General features: G+C 40.5%; 1 pseudogene; it reads left to right on the top strand.

The window, feature by feature from the left end:
* Positions 1-13,693, top strand: part of LOC132654818 (baculoviral IAP repeat-containing protein 1a-like) — a 67,221-nt pseudogene extending 53,528 nt beyond the window's left edge.
* Positions 13,694-15,231: the final 1,538 nt, after the last annotated feature.

A 15,231-nucleotide genomic window follows, 5' to 3' on the forward strand; every position in this document is an offset into this window, starting at 1 on the left:
TGTTTGAGTTGTACTATTAAGTCATTGATCTGTACTTTATCTGTTTTTTTAATGTAGTACTTAGAGCTATAAAATTATCATATAGGATTATTTTTAATGTATCTCCAGGTTTTCATGTTGTGTTGTATTTATTTAGTTATAGGAAATCTTTTTCATTTCTGTCTTGATTTGTTCTTTGACCCATTTATCATTCAGTAATGTGTTTAATCTCCATAATTTGTGTATTTCCTAGAGATGTGTTTGAAGTTGATTTTAAGTTTTATTATATTATGGTCATACAGGATACACTGAGTTATTTAAATCTTTCAGAATTTGTCCAGATTTTTTTTGTGTCCCAGAATATGATCTATTTTAGAGAAGCTTGTGTGCGTAGCTTAGTAGACTTTATATTCTTTGGTGTTTGGGTGAAATATTCTATAGGCATCTGTTAAGTTCATTTCATAGATGATGTCATTTAAATTTGATATTTCTATGATTATTTTTTATTCTATTGGAGAAACTAGGGTATTGAAATCAGCTAATACCAATGCGTTGGTGTTAGTGTGTGTCTTTAATTCCAGTAGTACACTTTTTATACAATTGGATGCACCAGAATTTGGTGAATATATGTTTATAATAATAATGTGTTTTGGTTAGCTGTTTTCTGATTACAGTGAAGTATTTTTCCTCATTTCTTCTACATCATTTTTGTTTATTTTGTCAGATATTAGCATAACAATGCCTACTTGACTCCTAGTGTCATTTAATTGGAGTATTTTGTCTATTCTTTACTCTATATAATTGCCTATCTTTATTTATTTTTTTAATATTCATAGAAGCTATATTCTTTTTTACAATAATTTTTATATTTTTTTATTAATCACAGGTCATTTACTTTGTATCCCAGTCATAGCCCCATTCCTCATTCCCTCCCAATCCTGCCATCCCTTCCTCATCTCCTCCCTGCCCCTTTCCAAGTCCACTGATAGGGGAGGACCTCCTCCCCTTCCATCTGCCCCAAACTTATCAGGTCTCTTCAGGACTGGCTGCAATGTCCTCTTCTGTGGCCTAGCAAGTTGCTCCTCATTCGGGGACAGTGGTGTCGAAGAACCAGCCATTGAGTTCCTGTCAAAAATAGTTCCTGTTCCCCTTACTAGGGAACCCAATTGGACACTGAGCTACCATGGCTACATCTGAGCAGGGGTTCTAGGTTATATCCATACATGGCCCTTACCTGGAGAAACAGTCTCATGAAAGACCCCTGTGCCCAAAGATATTTGGTCCTTATGGAGCTCCTGTCCTCTCAGACAATTAGGAATAGTGATTCCTCAAGATCCAGCTATACCACTCCTAGGCATATATCCAAAAAATGCTGAAGTACAAAACACGGACATTCGCTCAACCATGTTCATAGCAGCTTTATTTGTAATAACCAGAACCTGGAAACAACCTAGATGTCCCTCAGTTGAGGAATGGATACAGAAATTGTGGTACTTTTACACAATGGAATACTACTCAGCAATTAAAAATGAGGAAATCATGAAATTTGTGGGCAAATGGTGGGACCAGAAATGACCATCCTAAGTGAGGTATCCCAAAAGCAGAAGGACACACATGGTATATACTCACTTGTATAGACCTATAAGATAGGATAAACATACTGAAATCTATACACCTAAAGAAGATAAACAAGAAAGAGGACCCAGGGTAAGTTGGTGAATCCTTACTTAGAAAGACAAATGGGATGGACATTGGATGTAGGAGAAAACAAGAAACAGGACAGGAGCCTACCACAGAGGGCCTCTGAAAGACTCTACCTAGCAGTGTTTCAAAGCAGATGCTGAGGCTCATAACCAAACCTTGGGCAGAGTGCAGGGAATCATAAGAGAGAAGGGGGAGTTAGTAAGTGCCTATCTTTAAATCTAAGATAGTTGCTCATAGACAACAGATAGATGAATATTATTATTATTATTATTATTATTATTATTATTATTATTATTATTATGTTTCTAGAGACAGGGTTTCTTTGTTTGGCCTTGGTTATCTTGGAACCCGCTCTGTAGAACAGGCTAGCCTCATTCACAGAGATCCATCTGCCTCTGCCTCCTCAGTGCTGGAATTAAAGGTTGTGCTACTACTGCCTGACATGATTTTATTTCTTGATTCATTCAGCCAGCCTGAATCATTTGATTGGAGAATTGGGACCATTAATATTTGAAAGTATTATTGAAGTGCATATGTTGGTTGTAGTGATGTGTTGTTGATTTCTGGTGTTGTTTGTGCTTTCAGTGCTACTTTGTACTTTAGTAATCATACCTTCAAATTCCTTCATCTCTTAGCTCAGTTCACCCCTCTCTTCAGTCGGAAATAATGTCTCCCTTAATTTCTTTAGGTTGGTTTTTTGGATTTAGTTTTTGTTTGCTATTTATATCATAAAATTTTCCCTCCAATCAAGTATGGTAGATAGTTTTACTATCAGTATTAATCTAGATTGTCTGTTGTGGTTTTTTAGGATTTGATATGCAGTGACACAGACTTTTCTGGCATTCAGTGTTTCCATTGAGAAATCAGCTGGTATTCTGATGGGTGTTCCTGTATGTGTGACTTGTGTTTCTTCTCCTGATGTTTTCAAATTTTTTGTATACTTAATGTTTTCATTAAAATATGCCATGAAGCAGAGTGAAGGGAATCTTATTGAAGAAGGGCGAGAAAGACCTGGAGGGGTCAGGAGCTCCACAAAGAGAGCAACAGAACCATAAATTCTGGACACAGGGGTCTTTTCTGAGACTGATACTCCAACCAAGGACCACTTATAGAGATAACCTAGAACCTCTGCACAGATGTAGCCTATGGCAGCTCAGTCTCCAAGTGGGGTCTCTAGTAAAGAAAACAGGGACCATCTCTGACATGAATTCAGTGGCTGGATCTCTGATCACCTTACCCTGAGAGGGTGCAGCCTTGCCAGGCCACAGAGGAAGACAATGCAGCCAGTCCTGATGAGACCTGTTAGGCTAGGGTCAGATGGAACTAGAGTAGGACCTCTCCTATCTGTGTGCTGGGTGATGGGCATGGGAGGAGAAGAGGGAGGGATGGTCAGATGGGGAGGGGATAAAGGAGGGGCTATAGCTAGGATGCAAAGTGAATAAATTGTAATAAATAAAAAAAGAAACAACAATAGTTGAAAGGTTAAAAAAAGACATCAGCATTAAAGTGTAGTTAGTAATTAAATTATTGAAAGTAAAAAAATATGCCATGAAGAGTTTCTTTTCAGGATTTTTCTATTTGGTGTTCTCTGTGCTTCCTGTATCTTCTGTATGGGTATGTCTTTTCTTAATCTGGGCAAGTTTTCTTCTATGATGTTGTTGGAGAGCTGGTCTATGTCATTGACCTGGGCTTTTTCTCCCTCATCTATTTCTTAAATTTGAAAGATGTCCTACATCTCCTATATGTTTCTTTGCTGTGTTCCCCCCCCATATTCTTTGCTTTTTTCATGTACTTTATCTTCAAGTCCTCATACTGAATCATCTGCTTGATTCATTCTACTTGTAAGTCTGTCCTTTCAGTTTTTTAGTTCAGTTATTGGGTTATTAAATTATATATATATATTTAGATTGACTCCTTAGTGTTTCTATCTTTATTGAATTTTATTTTCAAATCCTAGTTTTTCTTTGTCATTCCATCAGTTTTATGATTGTGAGGATTGGATTGGGCCTACAAGTTGGATATGGCTCAGGTGGACACCGGAGCCTGAGCTGATATGCAAGATATGCATTTTAGTCCAAGCTTGTGGGGGTTGGGGAGGGTAGGAGGTGGGGAGCATCAGGAAAACTCACCCACTTAGACCCTGGAGAAGATTGTGTAGGATGTGGCTGAAGGTTGGGGCTGGAAAGGAAGGCAGGGTGGATTGTGAACGAATTCTAGAGTTTGGCAGTGACACAGGCAGATGTAGCTGGACTAGACCCAGGTACTGGATGTGGGATCCAAACTAGATCTAGGCAGTATGGGGATGGATGAGAGAGGAGGGTGGGAGAATTACCTGGACAGACTTTGGAAGAGGATGCACAGGATCAGGTTGGTGGAGAGGATCTGAGTTACATTTTTATGTAAGTTGGAGGTATGAATTCAAATATAATCATTTGCATGTGCAAAACCAGTTGTTTCCCATGCTGTTTGTCGGTTGGGGAAATTTTTATATATTTTGTGAGTCTAGAGACCAGCACAGGGCTTCCCCTGTAGTATCTAATCAGCAGATGTAGCAGATGGCAGTATCTTCATGGCTGTGCTTCCTACACAGATGTTAGGAAGTCTCAGAAATTTCATCCTGAAAGCATTAAAATGGCTAAAGATGACAGCACAGCTTAGAACCTCCACTGGGGACCTTGAGTGATGGGAACTATGTGCTGCTTTCCAGATCAGCTCTTTGCAAATTTGGACAAGTTCCTGGGCCTGAAAGAACTGTCTGTGAGACTACATGGCAAAGCAGATGTGCTTTCATTCCTTCCTGGAGAATTCCCAAACCTCCACCACATGGAGAAGTTATCCATCCAAACTTCCACGGACTCTGACCTCTCCAGACTAGGTAAAGATGGTGCTTGGATCTCCAGCTCATGTCTCAGCTGGAAAAGCTACTTGGCTAGTAATTGTTAGAACTGTTAAATCATCATTAGTTAAACCTTTCCTGGGCTTCACAGTGTGCAATGTTCCTACATGGGAAGGTGTGGGAACAGTGCTCTTCCTCCTTAAGAGGGCAGAGATTTATTTGTTACCCTACTCTTTAACATGTGGGGAACTGTTCTCAGCCCTTCATAACCGCTGACTCAGTCTTCATAGCCCCTGTGTGAGAGAAGGTTTGATGATTATTGCTGATTGTCAGCTGGGGAAATGAGGTCAGCGATGGCTCAGGGCTAAGGAAATGTGTCTCCAAACAGAAGGTTTGACTACACAGCCTGAGCTTTACACTCCTAAATCTTCCTCTGCAAAGCAGTGTATGGAGTCCTCTTCTTTTGATGTCTGAGTGGCAAGTGCAGATCTGTCTACTGAGGGCGAAGGAATCTGACTGGGAGCAGTGTAGGTGTTGCAGCTCTGAAGGGAAAGGCTTCCCCTACAGGAGTTCTGCTCCAACTGCGTGGAGAGTTTCCCCAGTACAAGTGTAATAGCTCTGCTTCTGCAGGGGAGGTTTCCCCAGCAAAAGTTCTGCTCAGCCAAAAGGGTTTCGGTGTGCTCCAGAAGATATCCTGGCAGTCCAGAGCCAAGGAATACCACCAAGCCACACCACATAACAAACCTCGCACAAGAGATTTATTGGGAGGGAAGACTTGGGGGGGGTTGCTTCTTCTCAAGCAAGGAGCAGCAGAGAATTGGGTGGAACACAGAGTTTATGTAGGGTTGCATGGTATGCGGTTGGAGGGGCACAGCATTCCAGGGAGGTCTAGGAGCGGAGGGATTCTGTGGCCTGATTGTTGGGATGAGATCAGGGATTGAGACAATTTTATTGCTTATAGATCTGGGGCCTTGTGGGTTTACAATGTACACAAAGTTTACAAAGGGATTACATGGCTTTTGAGTTGGCTTGAATAGCCAAGAAGCAGTTAGAACCTTTTCTCCATTTCTCTTCATCCCAGCCTCTTGTTGACAGACAGCTGTGCAGCCATTTTTCTACAACATGCCATTTAGCAAAATGACAAAAGCACCATCAGATCCTTAATTTTTAAAGCACTGAACACTAAGGAGATGTAAGCTAGGAACTGACATGGCAGATTTGCATGTCAAAAAAGTCACTAGAGTATGGAGGCTCCTGCCTATAGACCCAGCATTTGGAAGGCTTAGACAGGAAGACTATCACATCAAAGCCAGCCTCTCCCTGTAAATGTAGTTATTTCCAGGCTAGTCGGAGATACAATATGAGACCCCATCTGAAAAGAAACCAAAGCAAGCAAACAAAACATTTTCCAAGTTGAAGGTAAATGTGCTTAAGTCAGTCCTGTTGGCTTCAGTCCCATAGATCTGTATGGTGAAAGGAAACATTGAGTTCTCCCAGTTTTCCCCTGACCTCCCAATATGTGCTTGGCACATGGATGATCTCCACACACCACATACACATAGACAAAATAAATAGGTTTACATGTTTTTAAAGTTGTGTTTCAGAGTTGTTCTCTTTTTTTATATTACTTTGCACAGAATTCCTATTGTGTAAAAGATGCAAACATGGAGACATCAGGATGCTGACACTGGGGGTGAAATATAGTGAACAGAAATAGTTTTCTTTTTCAGTTCTCTGTTTCCAGAGGGGGTCCAGAACTTGCCCCGGGTCATCTGCCCACTAGTCAGCTGCAGAAACTGAGCATAACCCCAATGAATGTAGTCTGACTTCTAGATACTGTGCCACTGTGTCATAGAGGCACTGGGCCACCAAGTCACTGCCTGTTTAATCACTGTAGCTTGAACTGATATATTGAGGGTCAAATTCTAGTAGAAATTCATGGCCTTCTCTCATTTCTGAAATTCTTTCATCTTTTGCAGTTAAATTGATTCAGAACTCTCCAAATCTTCATGTCTTTCATCTGAAATGTAATTTCCTGTTGAATTGTGAGTCTCTCATGGCTGTGCTTGCTTCCTGCAAGAAACTCAGAGAGATTGAGTTTTCTGGACAATGCTTTGAAACCATGTCATTTGGTAAGAACTGTAAAACTTTGACTTCAGATGCTTCTGTGCACAGTCATTCACTACTCTAGGATTAAAATGCAACTGTTGTGGTGGGAACTGTGATCACACTTGATCTTCAGTGAGGCTTTCACCAAAGTGAAATACATCTGTCTACAATTTAAATCTTTAATTTTCAGAGCAATGTCTTCTACTTAGTCACAGTAATTCAACCTGAATATTATATCACCTTTCATCACATTTGAAATACTCTTTATTTCAATGATACTCTTCTTTGTCATAGGAAATGTGTCTGGCCTAACTAAAATTTATTTTCCCTTTCCTAGTCACCATCTTGCCAAATTTTGTTTCTCTGAAGATACTGAATCTTAACAACCAACACTTTCCAGATAAGGAAACATCAAGAAAGTTTGGTAAGTTTGTAAAACATTGTTTCTTAATTTATTTTTCATCTTCTCCTCTCCTGCCTCCTAGAATGAGCCCACAACCAAGCAAGTTGTGTATAGTTGTTCCTTGACACCCATGGCAGTTGGGTCTAGGGCCTGCTGCTGCTGTAAACACTAGAAGATCCTCTATGATACAAAATGGTGCCATGTTTGCCATGACTCCACACATCCTCCATGTACTTTAACCCATCTCTCCATTGCCTACAACACCTATCGCCCTGCAAACAAATGTTATGCTGTGTTCTGGGAATATTGAAGAGGGAGAAGAGCCTGTATGTGTTTGGTACAGACACAATATTTAAAAATTCAGCCTGTGGCTTGTGGAATGTGCCCATACTTTAGCACACTAACTCATCTATCCAGTCTCCCAACAAAGCACACATGTATACACATGCGCACACATACACACATTCACACACACACAAACACACACACGTGTATGCACATTCACACACAAAGAGTTGTTATCTCTACCTAAAAGAAACAAAAGGGATCAAGGAGAAACTCAAGCTCTCCTTATGCACAATAAATCTGAGAAGAACTGTGAAGAGAAAGCTCTCTACCCTATATTGGCATTGTCTTGCTTTTTTTAAGAGTGTTTCCCATAAATGCTCATTGTTTGATGAGACTAGATCTCAGACTCAGCACAGAAATCTGAACACTTGCCTCCTCCTGACAGGGTCTTATGAGGCCTGAGGAGTGGCCTTTCCCTGGGCCTTTTTTGTTTACATTCATTGACTTATTTCAAGTCTGTGTTGGGTGGCTGTGCATGATCCACCAAAGTATGGGTCATGCATCAACCATGCTGGTCCTTTGGAGGACACCATAGTGATATTCAGTCTCACCTCTCCCATTCCCCCTCCTCAATGCTTGTCACTTGTTGATCTTCATTCATTAGTCCGGTGCTGTCCTTTGCCACACCTTTTGCATACTCCACAAAGCTGAGAGGCCTTCCATTTTAATAATTTCTAGGGGAAAAACACCCCCATAGTTTCTAAGAATGCTTTGTCTACGATCCCTTTAAAAATGACCTGGCTTACCACAATTAAAACATCTCACATTTTGATTGTTCTTAAGACTGTTAGAAATTACTTCTGATATCAGAGCAGCATTATAAACTATGAGATCCAATATCAGCCATATTTCTGGTCCATTCATCTATTGGTGCCAATCCTGCTTAAAAGGACTGCTCACACTTTTGCATTCTGAATTAGCATTTTTTTCTGTTTTGGTTTTTTTGAGAAAGGATTTCTCTGTGTAGCCATGGCTATCTGGAACTCACTCTGCAGATCAGGCTGGCTTCAAACTCACAGATCCACCTGCCTCAGCCTCCTGACTGCTAGGATTAGAGACATGTACCAACACCACCTGTCTCTGAATTAGCATTTCAAAAGCCAAAAATCCAATCAAAATTTGTCTGACTTGTGAATCTGATACTATTTTATTCACATTTGAAGTCAATCTTTGCAAAAGAGTCAGTATAGGCATATTTTGGTCTTTGTAGATTTTAGTAAATGACTCCAAACTCTTTCCTGATTCTTCAACTTTGTACCAAACATTTAAAGCTGCTAAGCAACATACTGTCATGGTGTGATTATCATATTCCAACTACCTTTGTAACTCTTCATATTGACCTTTACCTAGCAATGGATCCTGGGAAATATTAATACTTCTAGTCTTATATCATTGTTCTATAGTCCCAGCTTCCTCTTTCTACCATGTTTGCCATTGTAACTGAGAACTGGCTTCCAATATTGCTGTTGCCAAATCCTTTGTTCCAGACAAAGGATAATTCTATTCTAAGTTGCCAATACATAGGGTGAATGCATACCAAATAAAATGATTACTTCTTTCAATCTCAAATTCAATTTGCCTATAAGATTCCATTTAACTTCCTCAGAACATTGGGGGTGTCTATCATCTTTTGTATAGTTACTGTATAATCCAAGGTTGGTTTTCTAATAACCTTAAGCTGCCCCTCTTCAGTTTCATCATGCAGTGGCACAGTAAGTTCTTATCTAAATGTCTCTGTCTTTGTCTGAGTGTTGTTCTCATTTTTATTTATAAGTATCTCTAATTTTTCTTCTAAGGCTTGTATCCTATCAGTCCACTTTTGATATTTTTATTTTCCCTATATCTCTAAGTTTTCTTTTTTTCCTTTGAGAGGGTACAAAAATCTACTATGGCTATTAAGGATAAAATATTAATTGCTAGGCTGGTGTAATTATAATCTGAATTATGTCAATCTCAGTCAAGTCGTTTATCTTTTCATTTACTGCTGCTGTTTTAAAGCCATTTAAAGCGGGATTATGCAGGGTCCTAGCACCTTGTATTATGGTATTTCCCATCTTAATTTCTTGGAGAATTTCCAGGTGACTTACCAAATCTTACAGCTTCTCAGTTGGTCTGCACTGCCATAATTTCTCTGTTCATGTGGTTGTGCCATGTGTTGAAGCAATATATATATATATACATATAAATTTTTAAACAAATTTCAATCACTCAGTTGCAGCAATAAAGATTCAGGAGCAAGATGCTTGGGTAAAAAAATTTAAAAAGGCTGCTGTATGACAGAAGCAGAGAAAGCATTCAGCTGACCTTCCTCCTCAACCTATGTAACAAAGGGAAACTCTCTTTCCCAACACCATCTCAAAAATCCCTCAAAACTCAATGTCTTACCCTTCTACCTCCCATGTGTTTCTTTATCCATCCTTCTGACTTTCTCTTACTCTCTATTTTTTTTCTTCATTCACTCCCTATCAACTGGTTTCTTGCTCCACCTCTTGAACTTTTGTTGACTTTATTTAATCCTGTTCAAGCAAATTCTTGGACTAAAGGTGTGTGCTAAGGCTGAGCGCCACCACAACTAGAAACAGGATATTTTGATAAACAACACAAGCCCGGGATTCACAGTGTGATCAAATGTCCTGGAGCACTGACCCCTTTTGTCTTCTTCTTTGAGAGGGCAGTGATGAGGAGGGCCTCTGTTAGGTGGGGCCTCCTAGAGTGCAGAATGTCTAGGTCACAGCTGCTCATGGTGGAACAGCAACAGAGGATGGCTTTGTTGTGTCTTGCACAGCACTGGCTCTGGGTTCTCTCAGGAACCTGGAGGAACTGCTTCTTCCCACTGGGGACTGGATTCACCAAGTGGCCAGATTGATTGTCTAGCAGTGTCTGCAGCTTCAGTGTCTCCGAGTTCTTGCTTTTCACCAGACCTTGGATGATGACAGTTTGCTGGAAATTGGTGAGCTGACCTCAGAGAAAATGTATCACTCTGTGTGCAAGCAGTGGTGCCCCTGGAGCTACCTGCTGCAAATGTCTAGACCTGAGAAAGACTTCCAAAGCATTCGTCATTTGCACTATCATGCTGATGCTTCTCATGCCCTTTTGAAAATCTAGATTTATCTTGGTCTAAGTGGGAAGGTCAGTGCTCTCCCTTTTTTTTTTCTTTAGAGGTGGTCAAGGTAAAGGGGTAAGGGAGGGGAGGTAGAGAAGTGTTCAGGCTGTGGTTTGTTTTCCCAGTGCTGGGGATTGAACTCAGTACTTCACATACACCAGAGCAGTGTTCCGCTACTGCATCACACCCCGGGAAAATCTTTGTCTCCACACTTGTTACTTCAGATACCTGGCCGTATCCCCTTTTGGTCAACTGGATACTGGCAATATGTAAACAAGTTGTAGCAAGTTGAAATATAGAGCTGCATCCGTTTTCCTGTACATGTTACTGAAACATTTGCCATCTAAGTCAGTGTGGCAATGAACCAGTTTAGGGCACAGAGCTTCCCCAGTGCGCGAAAGCCCAAGTTGTATCCATTCTCCAACAGCGCCCTCTACTTCCATACACAAATGAACACTGCACTGCTCTCTCTCTCACCGTAGCTTTATTTACAGCTAGACTTTTCTATAAGGGAATTCTACAAGATAGGCAATGTTTTGTCTTTTTTCACCAAAAATTGTGTTTGTACCTTATTTCAGAATAATACATATGACCATAGTGCATTGATTTCACTGCTGTGAGTCTATTTGTTATTTGACTACCTGTGACCTCTGTGTGTCTATTCAATGGGCACTTGAGTTGTTTCTAGTAGCTGGTTACTGAGAAGTGCTTCTAAGAGCATTCGTGTAAAATATACATGTTTGGGTATTTCTGGGGATGGAATTTCTGAGATACCTCACATATATTGATTAAACCATGTTTTTTGCTTAGATGTGGTACATGTTTGTAAGTTTACACTTGAGGAGGTTCAAGGGTTCCTTGTCTAAATAGCAAGTTCAAGGCCAGGTTGGGTCACATGAGACTGAGCACAAAGAAACAGGAGCAAAAGTCTCCATGGTGTTGTGGTAGCTTTTACCCTCACCAGAGGCTGGTTCACATTCTGTCCCTAGTAGATATTGTCAATCCCTTGTAGTTTGGGTACTATGATGATTCTCATGGGTAATGAAATCCAAGGCTTTACTGTTGTTATAAAAAAAATTTTACCAATAAATTTTACCAATAAAGACTCAGGAGCCAGATGCCAGGATGAAAACCTACTAGCACAGAGAGGCAGAGAAAGGACCCAGCTGACATTCCTTCTCAGCTCAGGTCTGGATGGAAAAAACCCAAAAGGCTTAGTAGCTCAAGTGACAGCTCAGGAAGCAAAGGCCAAAAAAACGTGAGGCTGAGGGCTTCCTAGTTCAAAGCCCCAAATCCATGGAGCTGAGGAGCTAAAGCTAAAGCCAGAGCTTGAGGTAATAGCTCTTTTCTATGTCTCCACACTGTCTTAAATACCCCTCAATGCAAAGTCCCTCCTATTCTTTAATCACTATGAGCTTGTTTATTGCTCTGCCTCTTGATCTAAGGTTAACTTTATTAAATTTGGTGTACAGAAAGCTCTTAAGGGTGTGTGCTAGGGCTGGGTAAACCATACCATAATCACCTGTTCACAATAAAACATTCTTGGACTAAAGGTGTGTGATAGGGCTTGTTATGCCTAATGGTAACTTTTTGGGGGTGTGGGTCACGCCTGCTACTCTCAGCTCAACCAAACGAGATAAGAAACAGGGTTTTACAGGTCACAATTATGGGGTTCATAATGGAATCAAATATCCTGCACCACTTTAGTTGAGGAGTTGAGGAACATCTTTCAGATTGACCAGCATCTGAAAGAAAGACATGAGACAAAAAAGAAATGGTTTACCTTTCTGAGATGCACCTCAGAAGCCAGACAGATCCCACTTGGCTCATGGATACTGCACTAGGGCTCAGAAATTCTGAGAAAAAAAACACATTATCTTAAGGTGAGCCCATCTTCCTAAGGGTGGTCTCCTAGTGAGGTCCCTGACCTGCCCCACATGATTAACCCTTAAAAGAGGAGCTAAGGGCATGATTCCATGTGAGATAGATTCCATTATTTACACCATAATTACTTCCAGAGGGTGTGTTTAAATCTCCAAGTGTGAAACTGGAGATGTACTCAGCAGTGCTCATTTAGATTGTGTGAAGCCCTGAGGTCATGCCCAAGCACCACAAAAGTCAATCAGTCATTCCATCAATCAGTCAGTCATTCAATCTATTGATCTCTCTGCCACTTTGTCTACCTTCCTTATGGCTCTCATTTTCTTTTATACCTTCAAGCTAAGTGAAAAGCACATGTAGAGTTGTAAGATCTTTCAGGTAGATCAGTGTTTTTGTTTGTTTGTTTTTTACCTGTCTAGGCACTTTCTCCTGGTTTCTGTTTCCCCTTTGCAGTTTGGTGAGGTCGTTCCCTATCTGCAAAGCAGCTGTTTGGTGCTTTCAAAGAATGACCTCTAAAACATCATGTTGACCATTTCTTACTTTCATTGTCAGGGTTGGGAGTAGTACCAATAACTTGTCACGATTACTGACAGCCTCGTGATTCTCATTTTTAAATGCTTTTTTTCTAGCCAAGGTAGCAACCAGTGGAGGCTTCCAGAAACTTGAGGACTTAGATCTTTCAGTGAATCACAAGATTACACAGGAAGGATACAGACATTTCTTTCAAGCTCTCGACAACCTGCCAAACTTGCAAGAGCTGAACATCTGCAGGCATCTCTCAGAATGCATCCAAGTTCAGGCCACCACTGTAAAGGCTCTGAGTCAGTGTGTGATGAGACTGCCCAGCGTCATCTGGCTCGGGATGCTCAGCTGGCTCCTGGATGAAGAGGACATGAAAGTGATGAATACTATGAAGGAAAGACACCCTCAGTGCAAACGCTTGACTATCTTCTGGAAATGGGTACTGCCATTCTCTCCTGTCATTCAGAAGTGAAGGATGCGGCTGAAGGCTACTGACAGTTTTAAATATCTGATTTCCTAAAACATTTTACTGTAGCTAAGCAAGGTGGTACTCCTCTGTCCTTTCAGCATTTAGGAGACGGAAGTGGGAGAATCAAGAAGTTCAGAGCATCCTGTGTTATATAGCAAGATCTTGTCTTAACTAATTGGCCTGCTCTTTGATCACCTCCCCCTGAGCCAGAAGCAGCCTTACCAGGCCACACAAGATGACAATGCAGCCATTCCTGATGAGACCTAATAGACTAGGATCAGAAGGGAAGAGAGGGGGAGCTCCCCTATCAGTGGACTTGGGGAGGGGCGTGTTTGAAGAAGGGTGAGGGAAGGTGGGATTAGGAGGGGAGGAGGGAGAGGTTTATGGGGGGATACAAAGTGAATAAAGTGTAATTAATAAAAGTTAAAAAAATTAAAAGCATAACTAACCATCATATGAAATAATATTTATTAAAGGTGTAGGCTGCTGATACTTTTCTAAAAGCCTGCTTGTTCCTCACTAAACTTAGCAGCTATGATGAGCAGTGCCTTGGCAGTCCTTGTATGGTCCTCCTGTCTAAAGATTACAGCTTTTCTCAAGTTCACACAGAGAACCCTCCATTGCCAAGGTCAACAGGAAGGGGCTGGGGAAAAGAACATCAGTGTATAAAAGCCAGAACATGGAAGGAGTATTTGATGGAGGTAAGAAACAGACGGTTTAGTATTGCATCAGTCTCACACATGATGAAGCATGAGTCGACTTTACCACAGGATGCAGCTGACTTTCCAGGAGATGCTTAGTCTTTGCAGGGCTTTTGTATGTTCGCCAGGCTTGGTGTGGCCATGCTTGCTGTCATCTCTCATTCATTGCCAATGTGAGGGGGGAAATGGGCTTAGAGAAAACTGCTTTTCTTCCAGAGGCTTTTGAAAAGTTTGCATGTGCTGTAATGGCCTTAAGGTTACCTTTGTTTTTCCATTTTTTTGTTTAGAGACAGGTTTTCACTAGGAAGCCTTTGATAGCCTGGAACTGAATGTGTGGATCAGGCCTACCTGGAACTCACAGATATCTGCCTGCCTCTGCCTCTTGGGGACTAAGATTGTTAAAATCATATTTGTAGAAACATTAAGGACTCAGGGATATATTAACTTGGCTTTGACATTCATTTAGTATTCAACATGTATATAAAAATCTTACCTTGATACTTATGTTGGCTTAACATAAATATATACTTTTAATTGATCAATTTATATCTCAATAAATCTGGAGGAAATAGATTTCCAAACAGATTTTATTAAATCTTTGATTATATCTGTAAAGTTGAGTCAGAAAGTATTCTTACTTTCCATTCTACTCCTTTCTGTATTATTCTTTATCTTACAGTTCTCTGTGTTATTTTTATGTTTAAAATAAAGATTCAGGACCTTGAGAGATGTTAAGAACACTTGTAAAGAGATTGTTAAGAACACTTGTTACTTTTACAGAGGACCCATGTTTGGTTCTATGACAGTCTCTCTCTCTCTATTTCTCTTCCTGTTCTCCCTCTCTGTTTCTTTTGAGACAGGGTTTCTCTGTGTAGTCATGGCTGTTTTTAGACTCACTCTGTAGACCAAGCTTACCTGAAACTCAGAGACACCCTGTCTATATAGGATCTGACATTAAATATTTTATTATCTGATTTGACATGTAATACTTTATTGTCAGAAATGTTTAAATGTTATAACAGAATCCAGTGAGTAGACAGAAATGACAGGTCACTCTGTTCCAGGTAGCAAGGTGTAGTTATGCTTGACAATGAGGTGGACTGGCAGTGCTTTCACTAAAGAAATCAATAAATCTGTAATTACTAATTGGCCTTTTGTACTTTATTCCACTTCATT

The sequence above is a fragment of the Meriones unguiculatus genome, chromosome 6 (assembly GCF_030254825.1).
Source record: "Meriones unguiculatus strain TT.TT164.6M chromosome 6, Bangor_MerUng_6.1, whole genome shotgun sequence".
NCBI lineage: Eukaryota > Metazoa > Chordata > Mammalia > Rodentia > Muridae > Meriones > Meriones unguiculatus.